The sequence below is a fragment of the Danio aesculapii genome, chromosome 15 (assembly GCF_903798145.1).
Source record: "Danio aesculapii chromosome 15, fDanAes4.1, whole genome shotgun sequence".
In the NCBI taxonomy this organism is placed as follows: domain Eukaryota; kingdom Metazoa; phylum Chordata; class Actinopteri; order Cypriniformes; family Danionidae; genus Danio; species Danio aesculapii.
Window position 1 is genome coordinate 31623288 of NC_079449.1, and position 19961 is coordinate 31643248.

A 19961-nucleotide genomic window follows, 5' to 3' on the forward strand; every position below is an offset into this window, starting at 1 on the left:
CAGGGATGACAGCTGCCGTCCTGGGATCTTACCGCTCTGAGATACAGAAAACATGGTTTAGGTGTTTGTCTGTGTTTTTATGTTTCTTTAATGAGAGTAGTGAGGTTAGAGGTGCTTTTCTTTATGCGTGATCATTTTAAAGTGTTTGTATTGATTTTTCTTGGGTCTGTCCTTCGAACCGTAGGTTGGCTTTGAAGGAGGTTGAGATGAAAAAGATCGAGTTATTTTGACAAGATGTGGAATGACATTTTGAGCACGGCGCCCTGTGATTTAATTAAAGGATTCAGACTTTTTCTTGTTCAGAAATCCTCTAAATATGAGTTGTTTTAACCCACTTTGGGTCAAATATGGAGAAACCAAACAGATGTTTAAACATTTTATCTAAAGATTGTGTCAATATTTTATGCAAAGTTGGTTTAAAACATTCCATCAGTTATTAGAATGTGTACTCTTAAAATACTGGGTTGTTTCAACCCAATCTTGTCGAAAATATGGACAAAATCAACAACTTGGATTTTTTTATATTAAATGTATTATGTATATATGACCAAATTTAACCCAACATTTGTGTTTGTCCATATTTTACCCGATTTGGGTAGAACATGGGTATGTATGGGTTATATGCTGTATTGTTGTAAAAATTTGGACATACCCAATTATTGGATTAAAATGTGTAATTTAAATTTTATTGGAAAAATTTACCTGATGTTAGGTTTCTCCATATTTGACTCAACATTGGGTTACAACAACCCCCACATTTTTAGAGTATGCTTGTGTTTTGGACACAGCTGTTTTTCTAGGAACTTTGAACACTGTTGGATCGGAAAATGTTGCCCTTAGTTAAACACAATGTGATCAATGCTGACCCACCTCTTAGTTAGTAAACCCTCTTTATGTCCAGACTCTCCATTATATCTCCTGAACATCCTGTTTGTGAAGGGTAGTTGACATTTCAATCAGTGTGTCGCAAAATGGACATGCTTCACCCAAAACAATTTAATTATTACTTAAACTATCGGACTATGATGATAATTGAATTTATACTTTCTATATATAAAATAATGACTTGTGTTGTATTAGTGGCTACCATGGATATTTAAACTTTTTACCAAAGCAACAAAGACATAATTTGCTCTAAAACAGTAGGAGACGAATGTTGCTCTAATGTTGTATATTGTATATACATATTTTTGTTGGCAAACTGACTGTTTTTGTTTTAACACGCCATCATAGAACTTTGTAGTTAGAAGGAAAATGTGGCAGCAAAGTGTTTTCACCACTTTGATGAATGTACAGTAGTTAGTTAGCTTTAGTAATGAAAGTATATTTTTAATAAAACGTTGTAAGACTTTACTTTTAGACTTAAATTCTAAGACTGCATTTTGTTCAGCAAGGTAGAGTAAAAATGTTATATAACGTTGGCGCCAATAGCCTAGTGGTTAGTGCGTTGACACATAGCACCGAGGTGCTCACAGCAACCCGAGCTCAATTGCCAGCTCAACATCTCTGCTAATCCTTCCCCCATCTCTGCTCCCCATACACTTCCCTGTCTGTAAAATATCCACTGTCCTATACAAATAAAGGTAAAAACCTCTAAAAATAGTTATATATAAAACAAAAATGTTATGGGCATTGCTCTTGCCTCACAGCAAGAAGGTCACTGGTTTGAGACTCGGCTGGGTCAGTTGGCATTTCTGTGTTGAGTTTGCATGTTTTCCCCATGTTTGAATGGGTTTCCTCCGGATGCTCCGGTTTCTACCACAAGCCCAAATACATGCGCTATAGGGGAACTTGGTAAGCACAATTTTCCACAGTATAAATGTGTGAATGAGAGTATATGGGTTTCCCAGTGATGGGTTGCAGTTGGAAGGGCATCCGGTGCATAAAACATATGCTGGATAAGTTGGCGGTTCATTCCGCGGTGGCGACCCCTGAAGAATAAAGGGACAAAGTCAAAAAGAAAGTGAATAAATGAATGACAAAAATGTTATGTAATATCTTATAAAATGTAAAAATAACAGTTTTATATTTAATGTGTTATTTCATATGTTGCTGTGTTGTTGTTGTTGTTGTTGTTGTTGTTGTTGTTTTGTAATTTTGTCTTCAGTATCACAATCTTATAGGAATATGCTGCTTTGGTGCTTTTGTGGCAATCGTTTTTTTTAGGATTATTGAATGAATAGAAAGTTTTAGAAAGAGTATAGAAAGACTATAAAAATCATTTGTAGTTTTATAATTGCCATCTTTTGATCAATTAAATGCATTATTATGCAGTTTAGCTGTTTAACTGACTGCAAACCCTCAAAAAGTAGTTTATATATAATCTAAAGGCATTTTGGTGTCACAAATGAGATTTCATAAACATTGAAAACGGATTGAATGATTACACAGTGTCAACTATTTAAAATGACTTTTTGAAAATGAAATGTCAAAATCTGGTTGAAATCATTCAGCTCCGTCCATCAATTATATATGTATGTAAAACTTCAAATAAAACAAACTTGTGAATAAAATTATTAAATATAGAGAAAAGATCAAAAATAATACTTTAAATGGCCAAAAACTTCAAATGTAATGATTTATAGGATATTAGGATAAAGATTTAAAATGATAATAAGTAGTTTGGTTTATTCACTGTAAAGACTTTTCATATGTTATAAAATTATTCTTGCTCTAAATATGACAAGATTGTGGTATATAATTTATTGTTACACTGATGGGATTTTTCAGGTTTTTTTATGTTCAAAAAAAGCTTAAAGCTGTATTACACTTCTATTATTTTGATTTTTTTATTGTTTATTATTATAAATCTAGACTTTAAAACATATTGTACATAGACCTTAACCTAAAATCTACATATATCAAATGTTCACAGCTATGTTATTTGTCAACTACCCATTAAGATTTATCTGATAAAAATCTGATTTCTCTGATAAAATTAGTCAAACTACTAATATCTAATACTAAGATAAATCTTAATGGGTAGTTGACAAATAACATAGCTGTGACATTTGATATATGTAGATTTTAGTTGACACTGTGTAATCATTCAATCCGTTTTCAATGTTTATGAAATCTAATAGATTTTAAAGTATTATTACTGGTCTATAGATCACTAAATGGCCTAGGACCTCAATACATTACAGATATGCTCACTGAATACAAACCTGACAGATCACCCAGATCTTTAGGATCAAATAAACTAGAAATTCCAAGAGTTCAGTCAAAGCAGGGTGAATCGGCTTTCAGCTACTGCGCCCCTCACTGCTGGAATCAGCTTCCAGAAATGATCAGATATGCTCCAACAGTAGGCACATTCAAATCAAGACTGAAAAAACATCTGTTTAGCTGTGCCTTTACTGAATGAGCACTGTGCTACGTCCGACAGATCGCACTATTATGTTTTGCTCTTCTTTTTCATTCTTTTATAACACATTTTATCTGCTTTTATGATTATTTATTTTATTTTTGTCATTTTTATTATTTGTTTTTATTTTTCTTATACTTGTTTCTTTTATTCCTGTTTATGTAAAGCACTTTGAATTGCCACTGTGTATGAAATGTGCTATATAAATAAACTTGCCTTGCCTTGCCTTGCCTAATATTTCAGATGAGCTGATGCATTTTTTAAAGGGGTTCTGCTTGTGTTTGCCAGCTGCAGTCCCTTTGGCTTCACACACTGGTCATGTTCACTTGGCAGTTTATCATGTGAAAAGCATAATAGTAAGTTGGCAGGTAAATTAGTCATACTTTCCTTTTGCACACTCTCATGCTTTGCCCCAGGGAGTCTGACTTTGGATCTACACTGAAAAATGCATAGAGACATTGAGACATGTTTTTGTAGGTAAACTTGCTGTTTTTGTTTTTACCCTTTGTATGTAGCCGGAAGGAAATTTATGTAATATGGCAGCAAAGTATGTGTTCATTATTGGGATGTATGTTTTGTAGTTAGCCTGTTATAAAAATGAATTGCAAGTGTATTTTGAATTACTATGATTTATGAGTACATTCATAAGATATTTTATAGCAGCTAGGTATACATTCACCATCCAACAATGTGGGGTCATTAGAAAACAGGGACTCTATTTGAATGCTAATAAACCTGGAGGCATTGTGATAATCACCTTAATTAAAATTGCCCACATAAGCAGTTCATCTGCACTGTTTCCCTTTTGGGGACGATGATTTATTTGGCCAATCCAGCTCTACTTGTGGAAAGTGTTGACATGTGGTGCTTTACAGTCCTTCACATGGTACCCAGTAAAGACGGAGAAATAAAAGGTAAAGGCTAAATATTTGGAAATAATTAACGTTCACTTTGACAATCACTACAGACATTAATTCACTGGCATGGAACAGCTCACCCAAGGCTAATTATACTGGTTTTATTCATCATTTTGGACATTAAACTTAATGGCTGATTAATGAGAACTAAACTAAAGAAAATGTTTTGAAAGAAAGTATGCCAGTATTCAATTTGATTCATTACACAGACTTTACTGTGAAAATGGTTCAGTTTAAAGTAATCTAAGGCCCTGTCCACACAAACATTTTGTAAATAATAATAGGTATTTTAATGTTACTTACATGTTTCTTGCATCTCCTTTTAGATGACTACTTAAAAGTGATAACTATTAAGTCTGGATACTGAAAATAGAGCTAAAAATGGGACTGTTCTGAGAAAACTGGGATGTCTGGTATCTTCAGTTTATAAATATACTTACCTTTGTGCTGGGTTTATGTTTTATTGATCTTAATGTGTTAAATTTATATTTGGTTTTGCATGGTTAACCTATTAGGTCTGTAAGCATTAAATAACCATACACTGAAAAAAATGATGTCTGCAAAACTGTTGCAAACAATTTATTTGTGTTGAATTTAAACAAACAAATTTAATTTAATAACATGCAACTTAATTTGTTTGTTTAAATTCAACCCAAATTAATTGTTTTCAACCACTTAACGTAAAAAAAAGTTGTAAATCCAAGGAATTATCTTTGAATAATTTTTTTCAGTGTACATCAATCAGGTATTTTGGTCAAACTTTATTTTGATGGTCCGTTTGTTGAATTTAAGTTACATGCCAACTAATTCTCATTAGATTGTAAGTAGACTATTAGGTTGGGGTTAGGGTTAGGATTAGGGTTAGGGTTGGTGTAAATTGACATGTACTTGCAAAGTTTCTTATTGTCAGTTTAATGTCTGTTGAAGGAGGATTTTCAGCAGATATTAAGGAAACAGTCTACTAATACTCAAATGGACCATCAAAATAAAGTATTCCGCTATTTTCTGTTTTCTCCTTTGAAAAAATCTCATCTACACATGCACAGCTTAGAAAAATATTTTCCCACATGAAAATGCAAAAACACCCCATGAAGCGCTATCAACAGTATGCCAAAGCAACAAGTGGTGAAATACTCCTAAACATAAAGTCACATCGGCCAATCCGAAGCCTCAAAAAATGGTTATTATTGGTTCTAGTTGGCTGCATTCTGATGCCTCTGTTCTGAAATTAGGTAGGATAATTATCCATATAAGTATACATTTGGGGCAACACGGTGGCACAGTGGGTAGCGCTGTCGCCTCACAGCAAGAAGGTCGCTGGTTCGAGCCCCAGCTGGGTCAGTTGGCATTTCTGTGTGAAGTTTGCATGTTCTCCCTGTGTTGGCGTGGGTTTCTGGTGCTTTGGTTTCCCTCACAGTCCAATAACGTGTTGTAGGTGATTTGGGTAAGCTAAATTGTCTGTAATGTATAAGTGTGTATATTCTGGTCCTCCAGATTGGTGTTAAGCGTTAGGCTAACAACTCACCTCATAAAAACTAGACGTTATGAAACACCAGTATGGTGCAGCTAAATATCAGTTTCGATATAAAATGGCCCTGGGAGTGAAAGTAAGTAAGTATACATGTAATAAGCACAGTTATTAGCAGAAGTATTTGTTTTATGTCAGCCATTACACAGATACGCTTAGGAAATGACAGTGCAGACAAGCCAAAAACACTGGTTTCACCAGCTGACAAACTAAACAGGCCCCATTGTTTTTGAAAATCCTCACCCTGTCAGGAGTTTTCAAAAAGTTTTGGTTTTGGTGACCCTGTGTAGAAAAGGTTGCGGTGTCCAAAAATACCCATATTTGTGTATTGATATGTATTGTGTATGACAGGTGTATGCATTTAACACTACATTGTCCATCCCATTTGGGGGTCTCTGGGCTTCAGTGACATATACTTGGACTTTGATGGTTGACATTTGTAGAATATGCAGATTGAATGACTGATTCTGGTTGGCTGATGAATGTCCTAAGTTTGCAATTCAATCAGGTCCCACCTTCCCTCACTGCTTCTTGATCGATATCGAATTGTGATTGGATGGTAATTTTGTTCTTCAAAATGTACTGCAACATGATTGGCTGCTGTTGATTAGGCTATTTTCAAGTGACAGAAGAGTGATGAGACAAAACATGTTTTTTCCCCAATAAGTTAGGATACTGAAAATAGAGCTAAAATACAGGCCTGTGCTGGGAAATCTGGGATGTCATTTATATTCACATCCCTACGGTTGATAAGAGACAATCTAAACTCAAACCAGACAGATTTTTAGACACTTTAAGGCCTTTCACATCCCAATCCGCTTTCCCATTAGAGCATAAACCACCTCAGTCTCCTACACTTGTCCCAAAGCAGCATCCATATTTTACAAGGCTCTGCCATCCATCATGCGATATGTCCTTTAGCGCACTGCAACTATGGGCTCAATCTGAGTGTGTTTTACTCTGAAACTGGCTCTATCCCAGCACACGCTGTGACTGTGGGCTCATGTCCCAAAGTGGAGTCTGTGATCAAGAACCTCCTGCCCCTTCATGCTGACTGCTGCTTCAGGCCGCTTTTCTTTCAGTCTATTGCTCTGTGCTGATGGGGTCGTGGTATTTAACCTGCTGGGTGACCACATTGTCCCCATGAGGGCTTCAAGTTCCTGTACAGTACCCCAGCAGAGGTCTATAGTCTGAGAGAAGGCCAGCTTTTAGCTCTGCTAGACATTGGTCTAGTTGGAAATAAAGCAAAATGAGGGGCAGGAGAGAGATTTGAATGCCCACTCTGTAATTTTACCACATGTTAAAATAATGTTATGCGTAAGAAAAGAAAAAAAAATTTAGGGAACAATGTAAGACTCATGTGGTTTCTGAAGTTTAAAATTTGGAGCACTGTAAGAGTTTTTTTGCTGTTGTTAAAGATACACATGCTCATTATGCTTCAGGCTACATTTTTGAGAAACCTAAAAAACATTGTTAAACATGTTTGACTGCAGTTTATGGGTAATATGTACATTACAGGGCAGTATGACGCAAACAACTTTCGTTTCTTTTCACAGTAAAGATATTTACAGGGACAAGATTGTCAAAAGATTGTTTTTTTCAGTTCTATGCACAAACACCAAATAAAAATAGCACAAAACAACTTAATGGTGTCTAGAATTTGTAATCTTATACATTTTGCTCCCCTACAGCGCATCTGGAAAGTATTCATAGCGCTTCACTTTTTCCACATTGTTTTATTTTACTGCCTTATTCCAAAATGGATTAAATTAATTTATTTAATCAAAATTCTACACACAATACCCCATGATGACAATGTGAAAAAAGATTTTTTGAAACTGCTGGAAATTTATTTAAAAATAAAAAATCTGAAAAATCACATGTACAGAAGTATTCACAGCCTTTGCTTAATACTTTGTTGATGCACCTTTGGCAGCAATTACAGCCTCAAGTCTTTTTGAATATGATGCCACAAGCTTGGCACACCTGTCTTTGGGAATTTTTGCCCATTCCTCTTTGCATACCTCTCAAGCTATCAGGGTGGATGGGAAGCGACGGTGTACAGCCATTTTCAGATCTTTCCAGAGATGTTCAATAGGATTTAGGTCTGGGCTCTGGCTGAGCCACTCAAGGTCATTCACCGAGTTGTTTTGAAGTGATTTGATTATTGATATTGATATTTTGGCGGTGTGCATTGGATCATTGTCCTGCTGGAAGATGAACCGTCACCTCAGTCTGAGGCCAAGAGCACTCTGAAGCAGGTTTTCATTCAGGATGTCTCTGTACATTGCTGCATTCATCTTTCCCTCTATCCTGACTAGTCTTCCAGTTCCTGCTGCTAAAAAACATCCCCACAGCATGATGCTTCTGGCATTAGGATGTGGCTGGGATTATTTATGGTATTAGCCTGGTGATGAGCGGTGCCTGGTTTTCTCCAAACGTAATGCCTGGCGTTCACCCCAAAGAGTTCAATTTTAGTCTCATCAGACCAGAGAATTTTGTATCTTATGGTCTGAGAGTCCTTCAGATGCCTTTTGGCAAATTCCAGGTGGGGAGTGGCTTCTGTCTGGCCACTCTACCATACAAGCTTGATTGGTAGACTTTTCTGGCATGGTCAGTTTGCTTGGTAGCTCACTTTGTACAGTGTTGGACTGAAAATGCTCAGGTTTGAGTCCAGTAAAGCTGTGGTCCTCATCCTTTTTATCAATTTTATCGCGGCCTGGGGGGTGGGCGGATTGGGTTGGTGGTGGGGGTTCGTAGGTTGCCAGGCGACCATCAGCATTGCTGTCACTATTATAGACATTTTTTTTTAGAACGCAAAATTATCCATTATGCTTTGCGTGTATGTAAGGAGGATGCTAAGAACATCCGGTCAGCAGCTTGATGGGTATAAAAAGTCACATTCTGACAGCTTTGAAACAATAGTTTTAATCTGTTTTACTTGGAGCCATTTAAATAAAGCATCATCATCGCTTCAGTGATCATTTTATCTTTTTTTTCAAATATGTAACCAACCCAAACAAATGTAATTCACCAAAATGTTTGACACATACGTAGCCTGTGATGTCCCACTAACACACACATTGATTGAAAAACTGGCACAAAGTGAAAAATTGGCATTTTGAAATGACAGAAAAACACATACAATTTTAAATACTACACAACACAAACTAACTAAATGAAACATAAACGGCTCCCAATTAGAATCTACATGCAAATCAGCCAGCAGAGTATCAGTAACTTCCTTTTTTTTTTTTTTTTTTTAAATTGCATGGCTTCGTTACATACCTGTTAAGCTTCATGCCAGCAATATTTGCTCTATAATGTAGTGATCTATTGCGTGTGCATTTGTGTGCATTGGAGAGCTGCTGATTACAATATTACAGCTGACAGGTCGAGAACACTGATGCTAAATTTCAGCATCTGATCTGAGAGCAGACACTGAACTCGCACTTGAACTGCATCTGACCCAAGTATAACGGCTTTAACACAAATCTTTCAAAATCAAAGTTGTGGATCACAAAAACACTGTAAGCCACTCAAAACTGTATTGACAACCATTTTCTGATCAAGATTTACCAGTTGTAAACGCTGTAAATGGAAGTTCTCAGCATTCTACCAAAAGACACTGGTCACTATGGCGGCCTCCATGCAGCAACGAAGAAAAAGGTCTATACAAGCTTTATTTGTAGAGAAAAATTACAAAGCACTGCAGTGTTTGGGTGTTCTGGGTTTGTCTGGGTTAATCTGAAGCTGATCGGTCAGTTATTGTCATGCGACTCGCAGTGCGCTTGTGGCATCCATTCAACTGTGTGCATCTGGAAGGCGTGAGTGCCTCAAGCCTCATCCGTTTTGTGTCAGTTTCGTGTTTACCTCATCCATTTTTTGTAATCAGGATATTAAAATAAACGAAAAATAACTCGCCTTTCAAAGACCACCAATCCCTTCACTGAGCAACAGTCACGGCATATCAACGCATCCATATTTCAGCAGGGTCCGTCATGGTTTTGGGTCCCCTTGAAACATTTTCGTTGTGTTACGTGGATATTTGCCCGTGTCGTGACTAATTGCAGCGCATTTCTTCAGTTGTTTGTGTTGTGACCAATTCCAGAGCGTTTCTTCAGTTGTTTGTGTTGTGACCAATTGCAGAGTGTTTTTTTTTTCAGTTGTTTGTGTTGTGACCTGCAGAGGGTTTCTTCAGTTGTTTGTGTTGTGACCTGCAGAGCGTTTCTTCAGTTGTTTGTGTTGTGACCAATTGCAGAGTGTTTTTTTTTTCAGTTGTTTGTGTTGTGACCTATTGCAGAGGGTTTCTTCAGTTGTTTGTGTTGTGACCTGCAGAGCGTTTCTTCAGTTGTTTGTGTTGTGACCAATTGCAGAGCGTTTCTTCAGTTGTTTGTGTTGTGACCTGCAGAGCGTTTCTTCAGTTGTTTGTGTTGTGACCAATTGCAGAGCGTTTCTTCAGTTGTTTGTGTTGTGACCTATTGCAGAGCGTTTCTTCAGTTGTTTGTGTTGTGACCTGCAGAGCGTTTCTTCAGTTGTTTGTGTTGTGACCAATTGCAGAGCATTTTTTTTTCAGTTTTTGTGTTGTGAACAATTGCAGAGCTTTTCTTCAGTTGTTTGTGTTGTGACCTATTGCAGAGTGTTTTTTTCCAGTTGTTTGTATTGTGACCAATTGCTGCGCATTTCTTCAGTTGTTTGTGTTGTGAGAATTTGGAACACGTGTGCTGTCAAATTGATGAAGATCATTTCTTTATTAGCTGGTGTCTTTTGTAATTGTATGTGCATTCTTAAAGTGCAGCACGTTAAGCTCTCTCGGCCACCGTACTTTCCCCTTAGCAAAGAAACTTTCCAAAGACGTCTGTTCGTTACCAATTTTGCTGCTTGGGGGGTAAATTTGGGCGCTTAAGTGACCGAGAGAAAATAATGTTTTACTGAAATGTGTATATTCCGTACAAAATATGAAGCTGATAGTTCAAGTCACATGACTTGCGGTACACTTGCAGCACTGAAAAGTGAAAAGTTCTGAAAAGATGTTTTCAACTTTGTGCACCTGCAACAAGCAATATGTGAACAACTCAAAATTGTATACTTGTTTGGTTGTTTACATATTAACCTTTGGTTAGGTTTAGAAGTATTAGCTGGACAACTGACTCAAATTATTGTTTTAATACTATATTGTTAATAAAATCTACATTTTTTGTTGGATTTCAGTCTATTATTAGTTATAAAAATGTGAAAACTGTACAGTTTTGAGAGTTATAGTTCGCTGATAAAATGATAAATATCTGTATCGTCTTGATATAAAAGATTTTGAATATTTTAGATTTGTTTTTCCTTTAAATATGTAATTTATTCAATACAACCAAATTGTATGTTTCAGCATCTATCAAAATGTACAACAATATGTATTCCAGCTGTAAATATTACAAGACATACATCCAATAAGGCCAGACTGTTATTTAATGACATTGTAATGTGAAGTGGAGGCTGACAACAGAGTGTGGATCTAAACGCAGGTTTATTAATAAGAATGGTCAGGCAGGCAACATTCAACACAGGGGCAGATAGATGTACACAGGAAATCCAGAGTCATGGTCAAATAACAGTCGAGTAATCAGAAATCAGGCAGCAGCCAGGAATAAACAGTAAAACAAACAAAACAAAGCGAGGGTCAAAACCGGCAAGACAAGGCAAGGGAAACGAGTCGTAAGGTTCACAAAACAGTTAAACAAGACTCGGCCCTGATGTGTGTGAGTGCACTGTATTTAAAGTGTGTGTGTTTGCAATCACGCAGGATCAGGAACTGGTGCGAGTGTGTGGGGTGCATGACTGGAACTTGTAGTCCATATACCAGCTTATTTGAACTCCTTAAAGTTATCTGCATGTTTACAAGTGATCTGCCAGGATTAGATCGCTAATGATTGTGACAGACGTAATGGTGAAATCAAAGTCAGGATTATCGCTCTGAATGATATTTTATCAGTTAGAACAATATTTGAAGCATATTGTGCTCTTTGTTTACAAAACCACTTTTACACATATAATTTTACATGGACAGTGTTGTTAATGTGGTCTGTCAAAATGCAGAAGCTCAACTTTGTCTAATGCAAGACTCAGTTGTGCCTTCTCTGCCACTTTAAATCTACAGCTAATCCAGATAATCTTATATTGTGGAAAGCTTGATTTATATTTATCTTTGGACGTGCTTTAATAACAGCTAGTGCATGGTTGGCGGCTGTCACATGGGCAACAATCCAAAAACTACAGTAAAGAGCGTTCAGTGGGTTTGTTTGTGGGAGTACTCAATACGCACAGAATCCATGTTGATCTCTGAAACGGCCTGCAGGAGGTTGAGAGCTGTGCATTATGAGTGGGCTTGTGACACTCAAATCTGTTTTTAAAATCACACTTTCCAAAACCACTCACTTCATACCAATCAACATGGAGCCCCATTACACTCCGTCTCACATCTCCATCTGACACCATTGTGTTCAAATGATTCCCATGGCTTTGACTGTGCTGAATAATTAATCGAGAGTTTTTAGTCATGCAAAACACAATGTCTGAGAGATGAGAGATTTCCATATAAAGAGTCATTCTGGGTTGATTTGATTGACTTCTTGAACTCTGCAGGCATTTGTTTTGCAAATTTGCCATTGCTTTGTATTCTCAGAAATGTTTGGTTAATATCAGTGACAGGAAATTTGGGTCATTATTTAGCTGTTTTGGAGAACATCATGTCGACCTTTTTCTTATCAACTGATAGCAAAAATAACAATTTCACGTACATGATAAGCTACGAATAGGTCACGAAAAATAATATAACATTTTTTCACAGTTTTATTTTATCAAATTTTTATTGTTTTGAAATTATGTGAACAAAGATTATGATGTAGACAATCAGCATACCACAGTGAGCTTAAAAATAAAATTTGAATATAAGTTAAGTGAAATAATAATAACAAAAACAATAATAAAGGCAAGCTAGCCTGTTAAACTAAAGAGTAAATGAAAGAAATGAAGAGTTTTTAGATGCAAAAATATCTAAGTGCCGTCTGAATTTTTCAAAATTAGCATTTTTCTCAGGCTGTTATGTGTAGTTTTAGTCACTTTAAGTGCAAAGAATATATTATTTTCATTGCCTTTAAAATGAAATAACTGAACAGGGTCTTAAAAAGTCTTGAAATGTCTTAAATCTCAAAAGTTAAATTTTAGGCCTTAGAAAGTCTTAAATCAATTGACATATTGTGTTGTAGGCCTTAAAATTTTTTATTTATTTATTTTTATTTTTTTTTATTTTCAGGTGTTAAATTTTCTTTGTTCATGTATACCATCCTGGCCATTAACACCCATACAATAACCAACAATCCCAATCTCAATAAAACTGTTAACTTTTTTATTTTAAAAAAAAGCATTTATTTACTTTCCTTACAGTAATATTTGTTTAAAAGTCCTCTATTTATTTACTGCTGAGGATACTGGCTGATATTTTTATTATTATTAAATTATTATTATTGTTTTATTAAATGTAATAAATTATAATCATTCTTAGACAGGGCAAGTGAAAATCTTTTACAACTTAGATATAAAAAAATAGCATTTAGCCCTGTATAAGTCTAAAATGTCATTCATAATAAGCTTAAAAATGTTTTTAAACTCTTAAATTTAACTTGGTGTAACCGTCAGAAACCCTCTGAACATAAACATTGAGGAAAATGCTAATTTTAGAGGAAAATTTCAGATGCCACTTAAAGGTTTTTGCATCTGAACTCTTCAATCATAATTAAAACTAAATACAGTATACACTCAAAAGGTGCAAAAAACTGTACATGAATTGAAGGTTAAGCAGAGGTCAAATGAACCCAACCTAAAATAAATAAATAATAAATAAATAGATTGAGATATTCGAAACAACGCTGAAAGAGTTCTACAACCTTTAAAGAATAGTCAATAACAGAGAACTTTGAACAATTTAAAATAAGGGCCTGAATATAGAGGCCCTATAGGGGCCCTTTTGCACATATATCACCCAGTGAGTAGATCACTTTGTCATAGCAATGTCGACGCTTTTACACTGTAATTTATGGTCAACCTAAACAATATAGTTTTAAACAACTTAAAATGTCACTTTTTTATTGTTCAACAGCCAAGAACAAAGAACACACTTCACACTACACATACATATGATACATGTTACATATTCAGCCATCTGTCATACCCAGAAAATTTAACTAAGAAAAACAACATATAGTAAACATATATGGAATTTTAGGTTGTGGTACCTTTGTAATACATACTCATTTATCCTCCTTTTAAATGCCAGAGAGGATCCCATTTTCTATGTCCTTCTCCCTCATTATTTAATCTCCCCAGCATCCACTCATACCATGCAATTTCAATCATCCCATTAATCCACTCTTTCATTTCAATTCCAATTATGCAGGATCTTAGCAGTTGTAATGCATCCAATCTTGAGAAGAATAAAGGATTTTTTACCTATATTAGATATCACTAGTTTGTCACCCAGAAGGCATAGCTGTGGCTCTACAGGTAACTCACAGTGTAGCCACTCCTCAATTATTTCAAATATTTTACACCAGATCATGTGTAAATAAGTACCCTCTTCTTTATTGATTCAATTCAATTCACCTTTATTTGTATAGCGCTTATACAATGTAGATTGTGTCAAAGCAGCTTCACATAAAAGGTAACAGTAAATAGGAACAGTGTAGTTCAGTTTGTAGTGTTTAAGTTCAGTTCAGTTTAGCTCAGTTCAGTGTGGTTTAATAATCACTACTGAGAGTCCAAATACTGAAGAGTAAATCCAACGATGCGCAGCTCTACAGATCCCGAACCATGCAAGCCAGTGGCGACAGCGGAGAGGAAAAAAAAAAACTTCACTAAAGGCGGAAGTGAAGAAAAAAAACGTTGAGAGAAACCAGGCTCAGTTGGGCACGACCATTTTAATTTCTCCGCTGGCCAAACATCTTGTGCAGAGCTGCAGTCTCAGTGGCGGAGGCTGGAAGCTGGCCTCAGCGAAGACTCGTCTGTCTCTGGAGTGTCACAAGAATCAGTCTCATGTTCTCCACTTTTCCATGACCATCACAGTAGCTGCTCAGGATTCGGCCAGGTCCAGGATATAAAAAACCTTGGGATCATCTTGTCGTTGGTCTTGGATCGAATCAGTGACTCTGCATAGTCTGAGGGCCTCGGGAAGACTATCCCCAGGTGGAAATGGAGAATAAAGAAAATAATTAGCGTAGCTGATGTTCACAGTGTATATCAACAAGATGCATAACCTGTGTGGAAGCCCCCTAAGTGGTGCACTAAGTGTATTGCACTTCCAACACAAATTATTTCCAGCTAGTCCCATCCTATAGAGTCTGGATGGTGTGTAGTAGTATCTATGTATTATTCATTTATTTATTCATTTTCTTTTCGGTTTAGCCCCTTTTATTAATCTGGGGTCGCCACAGCCGAATGAGCCACCAACTTATCCAGCACATATTTTACGCAGCGGATTCCCTTCCAGCTGCAACCCATCTCCGGGAAACATCCATACACACTCATTCACACTCATTCATACACTATGGTCAATTTAGTATACCCAGTTCACCTGTACCACATGTCTTTGGACTGTGGGGGAAACCGGAGCACCCTGAGAAAACCCACGCGAACGCAGGGAGAACATGCAAACTCCACACAGAAACGCCAATTGACCCAGCCGAGGCTTGAACCAGCGAGTAGTAGTGAGGCTACAGCACTACCTACTGCGCCACTGCGTTGCATTGTATTACTCATTCATTCATTTATTTTCTTTTTGGCTTAGTCCCTTTATTAACCTGGGGTCACCACAGTGAAATGAACCACCAACTCATCCAGCATGTGTTTTACACAGTGGATGCCCTTCCAATGAATTAATTCACCTATAGCACATGTTTTTGCATTTGTGGGGGAAACCGGAGCACCCGGAGGAAACCAACGCGAACACGGGGAGGACATACTCCACATAGAAACGCCAACTGACCGACCCAGCCGAGGCTCGAACCAGTGACCTTCTTGCTATGAGGTGAACGTGCTAACCACTGCGCCACCATGTAGCCCCTATGTATTATTTTGTACCTTCATTTAAAAGTTTTTAGAGATCAATAAAGTTTAATAGCATTAATAAATGGAGAAACATCTGTCAAACAAGCTAACCTCAAATATATAGAGCATATTTTCATTTATTTCAATTACAACATGTAACAGCTTTAAGGATATAACTGTCCTTAATGTTTTAAAATGTGTTTATTTAATACTGTAAAAGTAATAATGAAATCATTTTTTATATTTGAATGCTTTCAGAAAATTGGGTTAATTATTTGAAAACAATCTGTAACATTGTCATCTACAAGGACACGTCAAATTGATCAGTTGTGATAGTAAAGATATTTACAATGTTAGACTAAATAAAAAGCACTGTTTTATAAAATGGTTTACTCAATGTTTTATATTTTTAAAGAAAATACATAACAATAAAATAGTTTTTCAACTATGTTGTTAATAAGAAAATGTTTCTTGATCATCAAATTAGCATGTTGGAATAATTATATAGTATATAGTATACTATATATAATTATATAGGATAATTATATAATAATAAAGACTGGAGTAATGACAGGAATAAATAGCATTTCACAACACATCAAAACAGATTGAAAAATATATATTTCACACACACTGTAAAAGATATGGATGTAGTCCTTGTTCTCCCCCATAGGTTTCTGAAGAGTGCAAATGAAACAACAAGTAGGCGTGGCCAAGCGTCGCCATTTTGTTCATGCGTCATCGGACCAACTGGGGGTGAACATATAAGGGCAAAGAGGTGGAGCTACAGATGCCTGCAAGCATTTTGCTTAGACAGGCTTTTCTTTGGGAGAAACGCTTAATACTTCATTACCTGCGACTTGTTTGTGTTCTGAACACATGTGCTTGGTTGTGTACTATATCAATAAAGTGTTTAGTCTTTTAAAAACACTGCTGTAATACATTGAGCCACTAAACATTGTTCTTATGATGTTTTTCTACAGGAGGAAAACACAAATTACTTCAAAATCCATTAGTGCATTACAGGTCTAAAGAAAAATATAAATGATCTTAAATAAAACAAATACATTTATAGAGATGGTATACAAGTATAGAATTTCACTAACCTGTAAATGGAGGCAACTTGAACAGTTTGTGAGCACAATTAAGTGCACATGGCATGCCATATCATCTGATAATTGTAGGAAATAATTCCTAAAATGCAATTGATTGCGTAAAGCCAAATAAAACAACAAAAAACTATGATGTATATGCCGAGTTCAGCGGCTAATCAGCTGAAATCAACTGAGGTGACGAGACAGCAAGCAGCAAGACTTGGCTGTCTCTCAAGTGGTCACGCCCTTAATTATGCACTGTTAATATAACAATATAAACGAAACGGATGAGTTATAAAAAAATTCATCCCCCTTAAAGTTGTCATGAAGGTTAATATTAGCTATATGCACCAAAACCATCTTTTGTACCAGGCTGTAAACATGCTTTTATCAGCTGTAAAATTGGCCAATTTACCATTGCAGTCAGAAAACATCTGGAGTTCCTGGAGCCAGCCCCCAAAGGCGAGTCGATGAATTGCAGTTTTAGTTACTTCCGTATTGGCTTCCTGAGGGAGAGCGGGAGGTTGCCGCTTGATTTTACAATGTAGGGCGGCTCAGTGGCACAGTGGGTAGCACTGTCATCTTACAGTGAGAAGGTCGCTGGTTCAAGCCTCGTATTTGATGTCAATATAACGTTGGTTTAAGATGTTGGCTCGACATTGTATTTTGGTTACTTTCCAACCCAACCTAAAAACATCAAAATATTAACATCTAATGATGTTGTGTGAACATTACCAATATGACATTTATCAGACGTTGTATTTTGGTTGCCGTACCTGACGAATAAATGTCAGTGTTTGACGTCAATATGACGTTGGTGTAAGATGTTGGCTTGACGTTGTATTTTGGTTACTTTACAACGCAACCTAAAATCAGCCAAATATCAAAGCATTTGACATCATTATTCAACGTCATCAATTATTGACTTTGTCCACGACCTAAATCTAACTTAAAATTGACAACTTATAACTTTATGTGCCTTCTGGGTTCTTCCAAATGCTCACTAACCCGAGGGTAATTCAGAAAGGTGATGGAGGCTTTCAGCTTTGAGCTTGCCATTTTACAGCTATTTTCATTCATTTTAATGCATTAAAACCACCTTCTCAAGATATTCACTTTGCAGCAGAACACTGGAAATATTACAGGGATCTGCAGAATAAATTGATAATGAACAGATGAGTCTTCTGTGGTGACAAGATTACTGGTCATCTTCATATAATCAACTTAAGCGTGCTCTGTCATAGCCTGGTGTGAATTTTCAGCCGTGTATGATTTATGAAAATCTTATAATCTGCTTGTTCAGCTGGATCTGTTTCAGCCTGCCTTGCTCATGCAGAATAGCAAAGAGAATAATAATAATGATAATAAAAATTATTTATTGACTGTTTTTTTGTTATTTTCATTTTATTTTGTAAAGTAAATATATAATATAATATAATATAATATAATATAATATAATATAACATAACATAACATAACATAACATAATATAATATAATATAATATAACATAACATAACATAACATAACATAACATAACATAACATAACATAACATAATATAATATAATATAATTCATTTTATTTGTAAAACACCCAAGGTCACCTTACAACAAGCATCAAGAGCTAAAAAAGAGAAAGCCTTCTTAAAAAGATGGGTCTTTAGACGAGATTTAAAAGTGTGAAGACTATCACTACTCCTTAGATCTAGGGGAAGCGAGTTCCATAGCCGAGGAGCCATAGAGCTAAAAGATTTGGCACCCATTGTGCTTAATCGAGTGCGATCGAGTGGCTACAGTGAGAAAGAGTTGGCTGATCTAAGAGTGCGAGAAGGGGTATACAAATGAAGAAAGTTTGGTGAGATATTGAGGAGCAAGATTATGAAGTGCCTTGAAAGTGAGAAGTAGGATTTTAAAATCAATACAAAACTTTACCGAAATTCAGTGAAGCTGATAAAGAAGTGGTGTGACATGCATCATGAGATGGCATGAGCTGCATGGTTCTGAACCAGTTGGAGTTTATGGAGGAAACCCAGAGAGAAGTGCATTACAGTAGTCAAGACGTGAAGTAACTAATGCATGGATGAGAATTGCTGTGTTATTGGTTGTGAGACAAGGGCGGAGACAAGTGATATTACGAAGGTGGAAATATGCAGTACGTGTAATATTATTGATGTGACCTTCAAATGAGAGTGTGCTAACCAAGATGACACCCAAACTCTTTACCTGTATACTCCTTATAATATAATAGAATTATCAAGTTATCATTTGAATATTGTGCTTTTAATTGCATAGCAAATATTTTTTGGCAATAAAAGGCAATAAAAGTTATGTTTTTGAAATATATTTCAGATGATAAAATAAAAATGTATATACACAGTGCATTCGGGAAGTATTCATAGCGCTTCAAATTTTCCACATTTTTTTATGTTACAGTCTTATTTAAAAATGGATTAAATTCATTTATTTACTCAAAATTCTAAACACAATACCCTATAATGACAATGAGAAAAATTTTTTTTGGGGTGGATGGGAAGCGACGGTGTACAGCCATTTTCAGATCTTTCCAGAGATGCTCAATAGGATTTTGGTCAGAGCTCTGGCCGGGCCACAGGGCCAGGACGTTCACCTAGTTGTTGTGAAGCCACCCCATTTATATTTGGCGGTGTGCATTGGATCATTGTCCTGTTTGAAGATAAACCGTCACCAAAGTCTGAGGTTAGGAGAACTCTGAAGCAGGTTTTCATTCAGGATGTCTCTGTACATTGCTGCATTCATCTTTCCCTCTATCCTGACTAGTCTTCCAGTTCCTGCTGCTGAAAAACATCCCCATAGCATGATGCTGCCACCACCATGCTTCACTGTAGGGATGGTATTAGCCTGGTAATGAGCGGTGCCTGGTTTTCTCCAAACGTAACGCCTGGCGTTCACTCCAAAGAGTTGAATTTTAGTCTCATCAGACCAGAGAA

At 36.3% G+C, this 19961-nt stretch overlaps 1 protein-coding gene across 2 annotated transcripts in view; it reads left to right on the top strand.

Moving 5' to 3' along the window:
* caln1 (calneuron 1) overlaps positions 1-19961 on the top strand; it is a 111031-nt gene that overhangs the window by 2886 nt on the left and 88184 nt on the right. The gene's annotated exons all lie outside the window — the stretch shown is intronic.